Genomic DNA, 15,991 nt, shown 5'->3' with positions numbered 1-15,991 from the left:
CCTTTCAGTAGGAGGCGGCCTCACATTCTGGTTCTCCATTAATTAAAAAAGAAGGTCACTGGACTAAATTTGTGGTTAGATTCACATCGGCCGCAGAAATCGACAGAGAGAAAAGTCCTGCACGGAGGATTGTTCTCTCTGCCCGTTTCACTATAGAAACGGCTGACCCCATTAAGTCAATGGAGTCCACTGGTGTCCATGAGTAACCGATGTTTTAGCGATCTGGCTTTTCATCATTCAGGTCACATGACAGATTTAAAGAGGACCTTTCACCTCCTGGGGCACATGCAGTGTAATACACCGCTAGAAAGCCGAAAGTCGTACTGTGAGAGTGGTGAGGAACGCTTCCTCCCCTCCTGATAGTACTCGTCCATAGAAGTAATCGTTGGAAATAAGCAATGCCCCTCAGTCTCACAATACAGCGCAATAGATGCTACTGTGAAGAAAGGCGTTCCTGACTGTCTGTTAGAAACTCCCTTCTGACAGTGAAGAACTACGGTACCGGCACAGAAAGGGAAAGCCGATAGTGCGCTGAATTCAGCACACTGTTGGTTTTCTAGTGGTGTATTACACCGCATGTGCCCCAGGAAGTGAAAGGTCCTCTTTAAACAACATAGAACCTGGCGCACATGTGATCCTGTCTTTACTCTAGTAACCCCACCGCATGAGACGACAACGGCTGGTTTATTCCATGAAAGCAGGTAATACTAGACCAGGACAGGTAAGTTGGTAGAAGGGAGGGGGTTGATGGACTACGTTGGTAACTAGTGGAGGTGGTTTTTTGTTTAGTTTTGGGTTTTTTTTAAATATGGATAATGAGGATTGTGCGGATGGTTTTATTTCAATAAAATATAAATTTTTAAAATGTGTGTTTTATTAATATTACTGTAAGCGGAGCTTATAAGATATAGGTCCTATACTGAATAACCTATGGAGAATATACCGATACCATGAACCTACCTGCAGCAACTCCATTCTAGTCAGTTCTGTATTGAGACAGCTAGAATGGAGTTGCTGCAAGGAGGACCTACCTATAGCAACTACAGAATATACCCAGACCATGAACCTACCTGCAGCAACTCCATTCTAGTCAGTTCCGTAGTGAGACAGCTAGAATGGAGTTGCTGCAAGGAGGACCTACCTATTGTAACTACAGAATATACCCAGACCACGAACCTACCTGCAGCAACTCCATTCTAGTCAGTTCCGTAGTGAGACAGCTAGAATGGAGTTGCTGCAAGGAGGACTTACCTATTGTAACTACAGAATATGCCGAGACCATCATGAGCCTACCTGCAGTAACTATATACTGATAAATCAGGCGCACAGCGATACGTCAGAATTTAGCTCTATATCAGTTATTAAATTGCCATATATTTCCATTATCACTTACAATAAGTGGCGCAAGTTATAATAAACACGTAAGGCTGCGGCGTCACCGCCCTGTACACAGCATATGGCAAATATATATTTATATAGGTATATTTTATGTAATTATATCAGTGCCAAATGTATACATGTCCAGGAATGTGTTTTTCCTATATTTTTATTGATATTATATACATATACAATGTCTCTCTTGGCCAGTTACGGATCCTCCCTATAGACACTCCACTCTAGCTGCTCCTGTAGCGAAGTGACTAGATTGGAGTTTCTGGCGGTAGCTCCTCGAAGCAACTCCATTCTAGTCACCTCAGTACTGAACAGTCTACATTGGAGTTGATTCTAGCAGGTCCTCCCTCCAGCAACTCCAATCTAGACCGTTCACTAGTGAGGTGACTAGATTGGAGTTGCTGGAGGGAGGACCTACCAGGAGCAACTCCAATCTAGACGCAACCATGCTCACAGTGCCCATCCCCCCAGAGCCTGAACCCCCCATTCCCCCCTTCTTGCTCACACAGCCTGCACCTCCATGTCTCCCCTCTTGCTCACACAGCCTGCACCTCCATGTCTCCCCTCTTGCTCACACAGCCTGCACCTCCATGTCTCCCCTCTTGCTCACACAGCCTGAACCCCCCATTCCCCCCTTCTTGCTCACACAGCCTGCACCTCCATGTCTCCCCTCTTGCTCACACAGCCTGCACCTCCATGTCTCCCCTCTTGCTCACACAGCCTGAACCCCCCATTCCCCCCTTCTTGCTCACACAGCCTGCACCTCCATGTCTCCCCTCTTGCTCACACAGCCTGCACCTCCATGTCTCCCCTCTTGCTCACACAGCCTGAACCCCCCATTCCCCCCTTCTTGCTCACACAGCCTGCACCTCCATGTCTCCCCTCTTGCTCACACAGCCTGAACCCCCCATTCCCCCCTTCTTGCTCACACAGCCTGCACCTCCATGTCTCCCCTCTTGCTCACACAGCCTGCACCTCCATGTCTCCCCTCTTGCTCACACAGCCTGCACCTCCATGTCTCCCCTCTTGCTCACACAGCCTGCACCTCCATGTCTCCCCTCTTGCTCACACAGCCTGCACCTCCATGTCTCCCCTCTTGCTCACACAGCCTGCACCTCCATGTCTCCCCTCTTGCTCACACAGCCTGCACCTCCATGTCTCCCCTCTTGCTCACACAGCCTGCACCTCCATGTCTCCCCTCTTGCTCACACAGCCTGCACCTCCATGTCTCCCCTCTTGCTCACACAGCCTGCACCTCCATGTCTCCCCTCTTGCTCACACAGCCTGCACCTCCATGTCTCCCCTCTTGCTCACACAGCCTGCACCTCCATGTCTCCCCTCTTGCTCACACAGCCTGCACCTCCATGTCTCCCCTCTTGCTCACACAGCCTGCACCTCCATGTCTCCCCTCTTGCTCACACAGCCTGCACCTCCATGTCTCCCCTCTTGCTCACACAGCCTACACCTCCATGTCTCCCCTCTTGCTCACACAGCCTACACCTCCATGTCTCCCCTCTTGCTCACACAGCCTACACCTCCATGTCTCCCCTCTTGCTCACACAGCCTACACCTCCATGTCTCCCCTCTTGCTCACACAGCCTGCCCCCCATGTCTCCCCTCTTGCTCACACAGCCTACACCTCCATGTCTCCCCTCTTGCTCACACAGCCTGCACCTCCATGTCTCCCCTCTTGCTCACACAGCCTGCACCTCCATGTCTCCCCTCTTGCTCACACAGCCTGAACCCCCCATTCCCCCCTTCTTGCTCACACAGCCTGCACCTCCATGTCTCCCCTCTTGCTCACACAGCCTGCACCTCCATGTCTCCCCTCTTGCTCACACAGCCTGCACCTCCATGTCTCCCCTCTTGCTCACACAGCCTGCACCTCCATGTCTCCCCTCTTGCTCACACAGCCTGCACCTCCATGTCTCCCCTCTTGCTCACACAGCCTGCACCTCCATGTCTCATCTCTTGCTCACACAGCCTGCACCTCCATGTCTCCCCTCTTGCTCACACAGCCTACACCTCCATGTCTCCCCTCTTGCTCACACAGCCTGCCCCCCATGTCTCCCCTCTTGCTCACACAGCCTACACGTCCATGTCTCCCCTCTTGCTCACACAGCCTGCACCTCCATGTCTCCCCTCTTGCTCACACAGCCTACACCTCCATGTCTCCCCTCTTGCTCACACAGCCTACACCTCCATGTCTCCCCTCTTGCTCACACAGCCTGGCCCCCATGTCTCCGCTCTTGCTCACACAGTCTGCCCCCCCATGTCTCCCCTATTACTCACACATGCTGTCTCTTCAGCACGGAGTCTCTCTCCCTTCATACTTCACAGTGACTTGCCCGGGTGCTGACACCCGCCCTGGGCAGACGCCTTACCGAACCTCCACTGTCTACTAAAAACAAAAGGCAGTGGAGGTCCGGTAGGAACCCATAATGAGGGTCTTAATAGTCCAGGCTGGGGCCTACGGGGGATTCCCCGGTCTCCCGGCGGGCCAGTCCGACCCTGCACATCTCTCCCCCTCTACACTACTCCCTGCAGTCCACCTACTGTATCTTCCCCCCCTTCACTAAATCGTGCACCTCGCAGCTCTCCATGTTGCTCCACTACACAGGATACTGTGGAAGGTCCTGCTTACAAGTAAAGACACGCCTATCCGGTCATGTGACCTTGTAACGGCAGACGGTCCTTACGGAGTCTAGTATTTAGCCTTTACCCAGCCAAACTCCTCTATCATGCTCACACACAGCCTGACCCCCCTCCCCCAGCCCTTTCCACCCCTCTTGCTTACACATGCTGTCTCTTACCTCCTTCCAGTCTCCATTCACTGCAACTTCCTTTTCCTGTGTAACTCGGCACTGTCCTGAATAGCTCCGCCCACGCCAGTCTGATCACATGATCTCGTCGTCACCGGAAGTCCTTTAGCCCACTAGGTTTTCGCGTCTACCATCTTTAATACTGGTACTGTCAGCACAGTCATATAAACTTTAGAAAGCTTTAGAAACATATTGCTTTAGACAGTCTGCTGTTTGCCTGCTATGTGAATTTATTCCAGCCACACCCACTTTCACTTGTTTGGCACGTGCTACAACAGCTGTGTAGAAACCTTCCCAATTAGTTGGCCACGCCCCCTCAGAAACACGTGAGGGGGCGTGGCAAGCATGTGATGCCTTAAATACAGCTGTTGTAGTACACGGAGACTAGTTGTGCAGAAGGAGGACGGCGTGGACTGGTGTGCTGCAGAGACGTGGAGACTGGCTGGTTTGACACGGTAGGGTTTCCCCATTTTATTTGCTCTTAGCTTTGCCTGTGGAACTCTGTGGGAGCTCTGAAGGTGACCGTTCTTATAGAGCGAGCTGTGCTTGGCAGTTCTTATAGAGACAGCGCCCGGTGGTTCTTAACAGATCTATATCTTGGCGGGTCTTATAGAGAGCTATGCCTGCCAGTTCTACTTGAGAGCAGATCCTGACGGGTTTAGCCGTCTGTCATTGTATTTCTGTGATATTTCGGCCGGTTATTGCATTAATGCATTTGATGGAACTGGCCTCCCTTATTCCTAATGGCATTAATAGGTGTAGCCCTAGTCTGGCGGTTTTGGCTGCTTTTGTCATTGTGTTACTGTGATAGTTGGGCGAGTTATTGCTTTAATGCTCTGATGAGAACGCCGCCGCCTAGTGGCATTAGTATGCCTAGACTAATAAAACAACCTGGCAGCTCACCATACAACTGCATGGTGAGGCCATAGGCCCATCCCTACTCCTAGCTAGATAGGGTGCCGGAGCATGACCCGTTGCATTGATATTGGAGGGGATATTGATGTAACACCGTGTGAAGGCTAGTAATTAAATTAAGAAAAGAAAAAAAACTTTGCAATTGATGCTCTGCATTTCTTGCTTCACCATGCCATCAGAGTAACTTTCTGCTTTGGCTAGTCTCTGCCCTAGGCCCCCTGAGTTGTAGTAGGTTTTTCCCTCTAATACCATGATAGAAATGAGTCTAATCCTAATGGCATTAGTATGCCTAGACTAATATAAGCTGTAGGGAAATGGCAGCTCACCATACTACTGTATGGAGACTGTTGGCCCAGCCCTAGCTCAACCTACTATAGAGAATGCATGTATTACTACTTTTTTTTGGCTGTCCCCAGTCCTAATGGTAAATCTAGACGAGTTTTTTCCAGGGTCTTATACTGACTGCCGTACTGGAGTCGGGAAGGAATTTTTTCCCATAACATGGGGTTATTGGCATCGGCCTGATGGGGTTTTTTGCCTTCCTCTGGATCAACTCTGTAGGGCTGTACTTTATGTATGTTTCTCTTTATGCAACCTTATCTAATGTGTATATGAATGTTATAAAATGACACACTGTGGATATTATATTTCAATATTCCCTACTGTATGAGGGTTTTACACTTGTTAGAATAGTTGATCCTGGGTCTTGTACTGACTGCCAGTTTTCACCTTCCTCTGGATCAACTCTGTCGGGGTTATAGGTTGTATTTGCTGGCCTTGTCTTCCTCCACCTTCCTCTGTGTATATAATATTAGACACACTACCCTTATTACTGTCTCTGGCAACTCTTGGGTAACTGGTCACTAAAAAATCTTGGTCATTATTGTCACTGTATCATTGTGATAATGGAGGGGTTATCACTTTAATACTTTGATCAGAATGACTCCGCCCCCCCCCACACTTCCCACCCCTCCATCCCCTTCTTACTTTAGCACCATAGTTTAGTATGTCTGTTCACCGTACAATGCTATTGTGATAATGTGATTTATGTTTGTTCTGCTGAGAAGATCAGGGTAAGTACGGTAAGTGTTACTGTATTGAATGTTCTGCTCACTATATAACTCTATGATGCATAAGTTCTACCCTTTGTCTGAATATTGTTGGATTTCTTAAATTCGACATCAATCTCCTGCAGTTTCTGAATCGACACTAAAACGTTTTTTAAGTGTCGTGTTTTCCTCTTTTGTAGCTGTGAAAGCTGGATCTACTACTAGAAGAACATCACCTTGCCATCTGCAAGATTGTAGGTAAGTTCCATTTGGCCTTTTTTTTGGGTATTTTGCAGCTGCTGTGAGCAAGGATCAATATAAAACTGGTGCCTAAAGCTATCCTCTTCATTGTTATGTCGGAGGTCTATGGATCATAAGTCCCTCATTATGAATTCAAGCCTTCGTGTGGTGATGGCAGGGGTGGTGGAGGGCACTAGCAGTAGATTACTATGTGCTCTTTAGGGTTTGCCTGTGTCCTTGAGAACTGACCTCTAATCTAGGTTTATAAAGCTTGTATCCTACTGTGTGGTTAGTTGTTAGAAAGATAATGCGTTGTAGAGTCATGAAGGGGCAAGTAGATGTAGACTAGGTGTGGATGGCTGTCATGACTTGTCAAATCCTGCATCCGGCTAGCACTGAGGGGACATGTCACAAGCTGCGTGGGATTTGTGATTCCCGCACTGTGATGCTGTATGATCTGAGCAGTGTAGGTGCTGAACTAAACCCCACCAAGTGGAGATTGTGGGTAACAGTTGGAGTCCAACTCAGGAGCTCCCTGAAGACGATGGTGGTGACTTCTGTGACCTGTAGGAACGGGCAGCACATGTGCCGGAGATCATGTGCTGTTTGCTCCTGCTCATTACGGAAATGGCTGCTTTCGTTCTCAGGAGTTGGCATTCCTGTTCTGTGCCAGATCTCTGAGGGGTCCTGTCGGTGCATGCTATGTTTAGGTTGTGCGATGTTGCAGTGTGTCAGTGTTCTTGTAAGATGGGGCAGGTTATTGATGGTTGTCCATATGTGGTTTGCATTTGTGAGTCTCTTCAAAGCTCAGTGGCACATTATCCTTATAGTCTGTAGTTCCCAAAACTGCCTTTACCATTGTTGCGTCTGAGGTAATGGTTCATAAACCCCTCCTTATGAATCTGAGCCTTCATGTGGTGATGGAGAGGGTGGTGGAGGATGTGGGTAGACTGCTATATTTAGTACGTCTACTTGTAGTATCAACTTTTAGCATGGGGTTTATTTAATGGGATGAAGGCAAAACCTCTCTTGGTACTCAAAACTCTTTTCATACAGTACAGGCAGTTTGCTGTGGGGTTAACGCTAAGGGTTGTGGTGAACCGAGTCATGGGTAGGCGCCTAAAGTCCAGATGGGCTTTCTGGCAACTGGTATCAAACGCTGGCCAGTGTAGCTGTGTTCTTTCTGCGGTGCTGTGTGGTCTGAGTGGAGTAGCTGCTTCAGTGAAGCCCTTAAGCGGGCGTCTGGCTGGATGAGGCCTGGAGTCTCAACTCAGGGAGCTCCCTGTGGAAGGTGGCGGTGACTTCTGTGATATGTAGGCACAGGCAGCACATGGGTTTTTGGTGCTTGTTGGGCACTGTGCTACAAGTGGTGGTGTTGCTTGTACTATAGCGCATGGTGGCCACGCTTTCGGCCGGAGCGTATTCCTATGCTTGTCTATATTTTGGTAACATCACCGCGAGTGGTATGGGGCTTAGCAGGGGCTGGAGATCATGTGCTATTTGGGCCTGCAAGTTACAGGAATCCCTGCTTTCTTTTACAGGGAGCTTCAAGAGTTGGTATTTTAGGCCTTATCCATATCAGATTTCCAATTGAGGACTTCACTTTAGTAGCTGCGCTGCTTAGCTTATACAGCATCGTGGCGGGAGTGTAGCTGCATTGACCAGCATCTGACACCAGTCGCCAGAAAACCCTCTGGTCTAAAGGTGGCTGCTCAGGCTTTGTTTGCTGCATCCTGCAGTCTTGGTTTTGCAGCAGGTTGTCAGTGTTGTGTGGACGGATGACGGTGTGCTAAGAGTTTTTCTTTGTTTGCAATGGCGGTAAAATGTTCATTCCAAAAGTATGTAGTGGAGCGTTTTTGTCGGTCGGTTGTCGTATCTTATAGCATTCCAAATTTATTTTGTCATATCCGGTTTCCAATTTTTCTGTAAAATGACATGAACTTACTTTCTCTTCTAGACTTGTGCTTGCTTCAGGAGTGGAGAACATGTGACATGGACACCTGGCTGGACCTTCATCTCGAGTATCAACTATTAGTTCTATGAAATGTTTCAATTTGTCTTTTTGCTGTAAAGTTTCCTATGAACATAACTAGCTATATATAAAAAAAAAAACTTGAATCTTCAGAAGTGGATACATTTATTTTAATGTCTAAGGGGGCGTTCACACTACAATCTGTGTCCGCTGCTAATGTCCATTCAAAATCTTGTGCGGACATTAGCAGCGGACACCGACGATTGTGTGAACGCCCCCTTACTAATGACAGATTACAAGCTTTTGATGCTCTCTGCTTCTTCCTCAGGTATATTTCGAAAACTCTTAATCTGTCATTGGTAGTGGATCCTTTATTAAAGACTCGTTTTTGTTTTTTATTGATTTCATATCCACTGGCTAATGCAGTACAAAAAATGTTTTTCTTAACCAGCTAGCAATTCTGACAGATCTTAGAAAGTTCTTGCAATTATGGTCTAGACTCCAAAAAGTCACAATTCTTATTGTATTGTATATTTGTTTCTGAAATGTCTCCAGAATAATAAAGTGAAATTTCCCATTGTAATGGTTGTCTTCACATGATATCTTTATTCTACTGTGTGGTTTACAAACAAAGGTGGAATTTCTTCTTTGCTGCAGGTCCACAAACTGCCAGCAATACTAAGGGTAAGTTCAGATGGCGTTTTTTGGTCCGAAACCTGAGGCGGAGGCTGCCTCAGGTTCAGGACCTAAAGCCAGGTAACTGCGACTGAAAGCTGGTGCACTACCCCGGCATCCAGCTGCGCACTGAGGCAAAACAGCCTGAATGAGCAGCTCTCCTCTCTTCCAGAAGAAACTGCTCCTGGAAAAAAGACCGGAGTGGATCTCATTGACTTCAATGAGAGCCATCTTTTTGGTCAGGATTTTGAGACTGTATCTGGCTATGGCCTCAAAATCCTGACCAAAAAACTGAACTTGGCCTCTGTGCCAGGATTTTTTTTTTTTTTTTGTAGGTCCTGCAAAAAAACCTTGTCAGTTATGTAAAGGCTCCACACAAGTGTGACCGGTCACAGTAGCCTTATGCAAGGTAGAAGCTGTACAGGACTGCGCTAAAGGGGGACAGGGGGAGGCTGCTGTAGTAGAGCTGTGGGAGAGAATAAACTGGAAACAGAGCTGTGTGTAAAGTAACAATATGTAGTGTGTGTGTGTGTATATATAGTGTATATATATTTTCTAGCAGGAAGACCTGGCTTTGCACAGGTATATTTAATCTTTTGTTTGTGTAGTGGCCCCATACGAATAGAGTAGCTGCTATGGAAAGCTGTGTGTATGTGAACACTAAAGACCCTGTGAGTTTCTATTGGTCCACAAGCATCATGTATCAGTATGGATATCATTGAAAAACCTGCCATCAGTTGTTACCGCAAGTAAGGCTCTGCTACATTTTCATATATGCACCACCTACCAAGCTCTTCTACATCTGCCAATTTGGATTAAAGGGGGTTTTCTCATCTGTGGCAGCAGCTTCTGCAGATCAGATAATATGCAGCTGCTTGTACTGAAGCCACTGAGTACTATCTGTGTGTTTACATAGAGATAACAGAGCTGGCTATCAGCAAAACTGCAAATAGCTGAAATTTCCTGCATTTTCATATCTATATATTTTATATATCTCCAAATCTGTAGTAGTCTGCTCTATACAAATCCACAGTTCTTGCCTGATTTGAGTGAAATTTAGCACACACCCCTCTCCACCCACAGGAGCAGAGTACTGCGCACGTTACATCTTGCTAGCGCCCCCCCCTCGTCATGAGATTTGGGTCCCTGAAGTTAGGCCCTATTCATAGAATTGGGAAATGTGAAAGCGCTGAAGGGAAAACGGTTGTGACTGACAGGGACGGATTATAGCGACTGCACAAAAGGGTCACCACTAAAGGGGCCACAACACGTATTTCACCCAAACCATATAAACATCACACATACACCAACCCACAAGCACAACACAAAAACCAGACCTCTCTAGATGCATACAACACAAACACTACCCCCATAAATACCACATGCACACCATACACACGCACGGGGAACACACTCGGATGGATGCACACTATATACGTGGACGAACAGAGTGCACACACAACTACTGCACACATGGACACTTGCATTGCACACGCACAAACTCATGGATTACACATATATGGATGACATATGTGCATGCGCGCACGGATACATACTCGTGGATCACACACGTGCACACATACATGAATGCACTGACAAAACATGTCTGGTATCCTTAGTGGCTGTTTGCACGCTACAGTATTTTTTTACGGGCCTCCGTGCCATGGATTCGGTGGTTCCATAGACTACTTTGTGCACAAAGCTGTGACTTTTGCAGCTCTATAGAAGTTTATGGAGATGTAGTATCCATAGCCCAGGGAGCCATGAAAAATCCTTTAGTGTGCAAGCAGCCTTACTGAGCAGCAATATTGGTCAGGTGAAAACTGCCTCATAGTGTCATTATTGCTTACTATGCAGGAGCTTTCATCACTGGAGCTGCTGAGGTAAAGCGAAAGCTGAGCTCTGGCTGCTATCGGCAACTTCACCAGTCTGCCGGTGAGGCGGTTTTCATTACCGAGATGTCAGTTCAGGTCATAGTATGGGTCCATTCACACAGAGGAAAATGGCGCTGTATTTTCAGCTAGCGGAAAATTACGTGAGTGAGAAAAAATAAATAAAAAGCTAGCAGAGCCCATTGAAATCAATGGGAGGTGCTTTTTTTTTTTTTTTTTTTTTTTCCCAGCTCTGAAAATTCAGTGCCAAATACAGCGTCATTTTCCTCCGTGTGAACGGACCCTAATACTGTGGGAGGGCTGCTCTGTATTTACTATTCAAAGCCAGGTCATTCATCTCTTCAGTGTCAGGTGTTGCTACCAAGCGACATGCCTTTCAATTTTAAGCGTCTGCGGTTCCCAATCCATCTCGCATTTGCTACGACTTTTAAGCACGGGCCGGAAGCACAGCGCTAAAGCGCTGCGGGAACAACTGTGGCGTGAACGCATCGCTGTTCTTCCTGCAGCTCTTTGAACAGAAAGTTCATGGAGTTTTCCTCCGCTAACTACTTTCTGTAACAGAAATTATATCTACAGGGAATTCGCCAGCGTTTCCGTAGATATAATTGTCCGCGCTGCGATTTTTTTTTTTTTTTTTCTTTCCTCTGCCATTTTCAATGGGCTCCGTCTGCCACAGATGTGAACCGGACCTAAAAGGCACCATTTGCGGTCTGGAGCAGGTGTTCGGCTTTCACTCCCCCCTCGAGAGCTTTGTGATACATTTCCCTTTACAGAGGACCTTTCACCGCCTGGGGCTCATGCGGTTTTGTATACCGCTAGAATTCCGCCTTCTGGCGGTGAAGAGCTACGGGACCAGCACAGATCGAGAAAGCAGACAGTACGCTGAATTTTTTTTTTTTTTTCTAGAGGGCGGAAGCTCCTTGTTATAGAAACGCTTTAGTTTTACAGTATCTTTTATAGTGACTGAGTGTGTGACAAATTTTGGAAAGTCTGAACATGTCCATTATACCTGGGGAAATGCTGATGTTTCCAATATAAGTATAATAAGCGAAGAAAGGCCACCGAGGTAAATTCTGCAAAACAATAATGAAAAAAGATGAATCGACTGCGCTGCATTATGGTACGTGTGGCCTTAGCCTAAGTGTAAGCTTTGGCTAAGGCCTACTGCACACGAGTGTAGTAGTTTTTACTGTCCGTGAATACTAATCCTTAACAAAAATAAACACATTTTCGTGTGTTATCCGCAGCTCTGGATCTGTATAAAGACTTGTTGGATCTCCTACAGTAGGATATGCTTCATAATTTCTGTTCCTGGTATAGGGCATGGACACAAAATCTACAGCCTTGTTTATGGACCCATAGAAATGAAGTGTGTGAATAAAAACTAGGCTGACTGTAACGGGTTTATTTTGCTGCTTTTTTATAGAACAGGTGAAAGGAGAATGCCCACGAATAAAATAGTCAAAGGCACCTGAGAATTGTAGGAGTTAGTTGCCCCTTTCAAACTTTTCTGTGACATTACCTTTTATTGCCTAGGACTGTACTAATGTAAGAGACAATAATCTCCCTGGTTCTGCCTGCTTAATGGTGCAGTCCAAAGGAAGTGACGTGGAGCAGGAAGCTGAGAGCAGCCAGTTTGGGCCCAGATTCTGTGCTGTGAGGACCTGTTAGTCAGCCATAGCCTCTAAGAGCATAGTGCAAGGCCCGAAGCACTGCAGAGGCTTACAGGAAAAAGCAGCAGTGTTGTTGAGAGTCTTAGTAGAGACTAAAGGCCGGTTGAGAGACTTGCTATGGATGGCTGAAGCTCAACCAAATATTCATAGACTGTTTTCTGGAGGTGCCATCATTAGACTGCCATCACTGTGGTCAGACCTTCACCCAAGACAGAGTTTGCTGAGTTCCTGGACCCAGGCCTGCACCGAGGGAGCACCACAGAGAGCTAAGAGACTGTATAAATCCGGTACCGTACAATTACCTCAGGGTCAGATAGGGCCAGTTTATATAGTGCGTTATACTCATCTCTTCTCTCTATCTTATAAAAATGAATTCTTGTCTGTCTGTTCTTTATGCGCGACCAAACGAATGGACCGATCTTCACCAAATTCGGTACAGAGATACTTCAGGTATCCGGGAAGGTTTAAGACGAGACTCCAACTCGCTCGGAAGTACCATTGCTGAGATACAGCATTCCCAACACAATGCTCCCTCCCTCCCCTCCCTGCCTTAGCCAATACAAACCTGCAAGTTTTTCACTCATATTCCAACTGCAATACACATGGTCACTCCACATGCACAATCCTACACAGATATCCAAACTGAGATACACGCGTTTACACACAGTTCCACACGCTGTAGGATAAGATATGCGCCTCTTTACACAATACCACACAGCGGAGGATTACATACGTGCATCTGCACACAATACCACATGCCAGTGGAATAGATACATGCGTCAGCATACAGTACGGAGGATTAGATACACGGCTCTGCACAGAGTACCACAGTTTTACTCCAGGTTTCCATAGCAACCCAGCCATTTTCCTTCACTACGTTATGTCAGCCTTAAAGGGGCAGGGCGCTGTGGATGACACTGTTACACAAGGTCATATACACACATATTTACTCAAGGTCTCCATAACAACTGATCACAGGTTTTTCACTGATATTCGAAATGAGATACACATGATCACATGACGCTTATGGACACACACAAACGATATACAAAATACACCAGTGCAAAACTGGACAATTCTTATGGGGCCACTACACAAACAAAAAATGAAATATACCCGTGCGAACCCGGGTCCTCCTGCTAGTTTAGTATATTTTTGAAGATGTCCCATTTAGTTTGTGTTCCCGTCACGTTGAGGACATTGTCCCAGTTTATGCTGCTAAGCTCCTCTCTCAGCTGGTTAAAATTGGCCTTCCTGAAGTTTAGTGTTTTTGTACCCCCTCTAATGAACATCTTCTTAATGTGTACAAGAAAACTTATTATGTTATGCTTACTATTACCCAGATGTCCACCAACCTCCACTTTTGACAGTGTGTCAGGTTCATTTATTAAAATTAGGTCTAAAAGTGCCTCTCCGGGGGGCGTGGCCTGGCTATGGAGAAGTAGAGACGCACGTCGCCTGAGCTCCTTCCCCGGCCTCCGATATAGCCTGCTGTTCCGACCGACCGGCTTCTCTACAGCCCTTCCGACATGGGAAAATCTCGCAGGGGGACACAGCGATCCTCTTCAACCCCTCCTGGGGCATCCTACGACCTCTACATCGAGCGGTTTCTCCGGGGACCGCGTTTCGAAGCAGCCTGCATCCACACAGGATCCAAGATGGCGCCCACCACCGCTTCTCCTCCACGCGGCTCATCTCCCGGCTCCCCTGCTAAGGACCCGGCCAGCCTGCGTTCCTCCCCGGAGGCCTCCGGTCATCGTGGACACAGGGCAGCCATCATCAGTGCTTCCCTCCCCTCCTGGATGGGGGACTGGATACCACATGGCCTTCCCTGCCGCCATCGCCTGCGCCTGCACGCTTGTAGTATGGACATTTGCATATAAGGTAAAGCGTTTCCTCCCCCTTCATTCCTTCTATATATTACCAGAGCCAGCACACAGGGAGTCTATTAATGCGCCATCTTGTGGATGTTTTTGTGAACTACTCCTGCCTATACTTTGCCATTGTAATTTGAGTTGCCAGTGTAAAGGGGTGTCCAGTATAATCAGGTGACCTTCAGGACCAATCAAGCTCCCTTGACTGGCCTGGAGGAGGAGGAGTTACAGCCCCCTCTAGGGGGGTTGGGGACCTTTTGTCTGAGTTCTTTGTGTGGAGCTAGCGGTAGACAAGACATGTAGACACAGACACATGGAAAGCTGAAAATGGCAGCCAACCCTCAGAGCACTGCAAGCAGAGATGTCTCTTCCTCTGTACTCAAGATTCTCCTCAGAGAGTGTTTTCCTCTGAAGCTCCAAGCTTACAAGCATTAAAGCTTACGGACCTGCCTATCCATACATCTGGGACCTCACACGTATCTCTCTATTCAAGTAAGTCTTTGGGACAAATCTATATTTAAGAAGCCCATAGCTAGTCTGGCAGAAATTGAGGGTCTCCCGCTGCTGGCACATTCTAGTTCCTCTTCTACATACGTGTACCCAGTTTGTTGAGGACTAACCCCCTGGATACAGGCCATCTTTACAAGTATATACAAGTTTAACTACCCAAGCAACTACTAGTTAAACTATCCAAAGCATTCCTGCTCCAAGCTCCATCACCTGCTCAATTGGGCACTACCTACAAAGATCGCTGTATTGTATGTGAAGGATTACTCCATATGTACATTTGTATTACTTTGTCCTGCTAGTAAAAGAGCAACGGCTAGCCCCGAGACCTGGTTGTCTGTTGTCATTGTCAGATATCAGAGTGGGGGTGGGTAGTCGGGGACATCAAAAAGGAGATTTTGTGCACATTTGGGACCCAGGGACCCCCTAAAAGCCGGCCACATCTGATATATTACCCGTGATGCCAGCCCTGGCCCTCCTGAGTGTTACACGACCCTCACTCATGGACTTGGTAAGTAGAATTTGATCGAATGTTGCGTACCCCTGAAACGAGCATTTCCCCCCATAGATTATAATGGGGTTCGAAACCCGTTCGAACAGTGTGCGGCTGTTCGAATCGGATTTCGAACCCCGAACATTTTAGTGTTCGCTCATCTCTAGAGATGAGCGAACACCGTTCGATCGAATAGGTATTCGATCGAATATCATGGCGTTCGATGTATTCGTTCACAATCGAATACCAGGCTGCATACGCATTAAAATTCGTATCACTTTCCCTGGTGCGTTTTTAGCACCAATAACTGTGCAGGGGAGGTGGGACAGGAACTACGACAACGGAGGCAGTGAAAAAAAAATTGAAAAAACCCATTGGCTGCCGAAATCAGGTGACCTCCCATTTATAAGAATAGTCCAGCCCAATATTCGTCATTTGCCGGTGAGAGACAGGGAGAGATAGACATCTGCTGAGGGCTAGATAGCGA

Source organism: Leptodactylus fuscus, chromosome 4 (genome assembly GCF_031893055.1).
Source record: "Leptodactylus fuscus isolate aLepFus1 chromosome 4, aLepFus1.hap2, whole genome shotgun sequence".
NCBI lineage: Eukaryota > Metazoa > Chordata > Amphibia > Anura > Leptodactylidae > Leptodactylus > Leptodactylus fuscus.
This window is presented reverse-complemented; position numbering follows the sequence as displayed.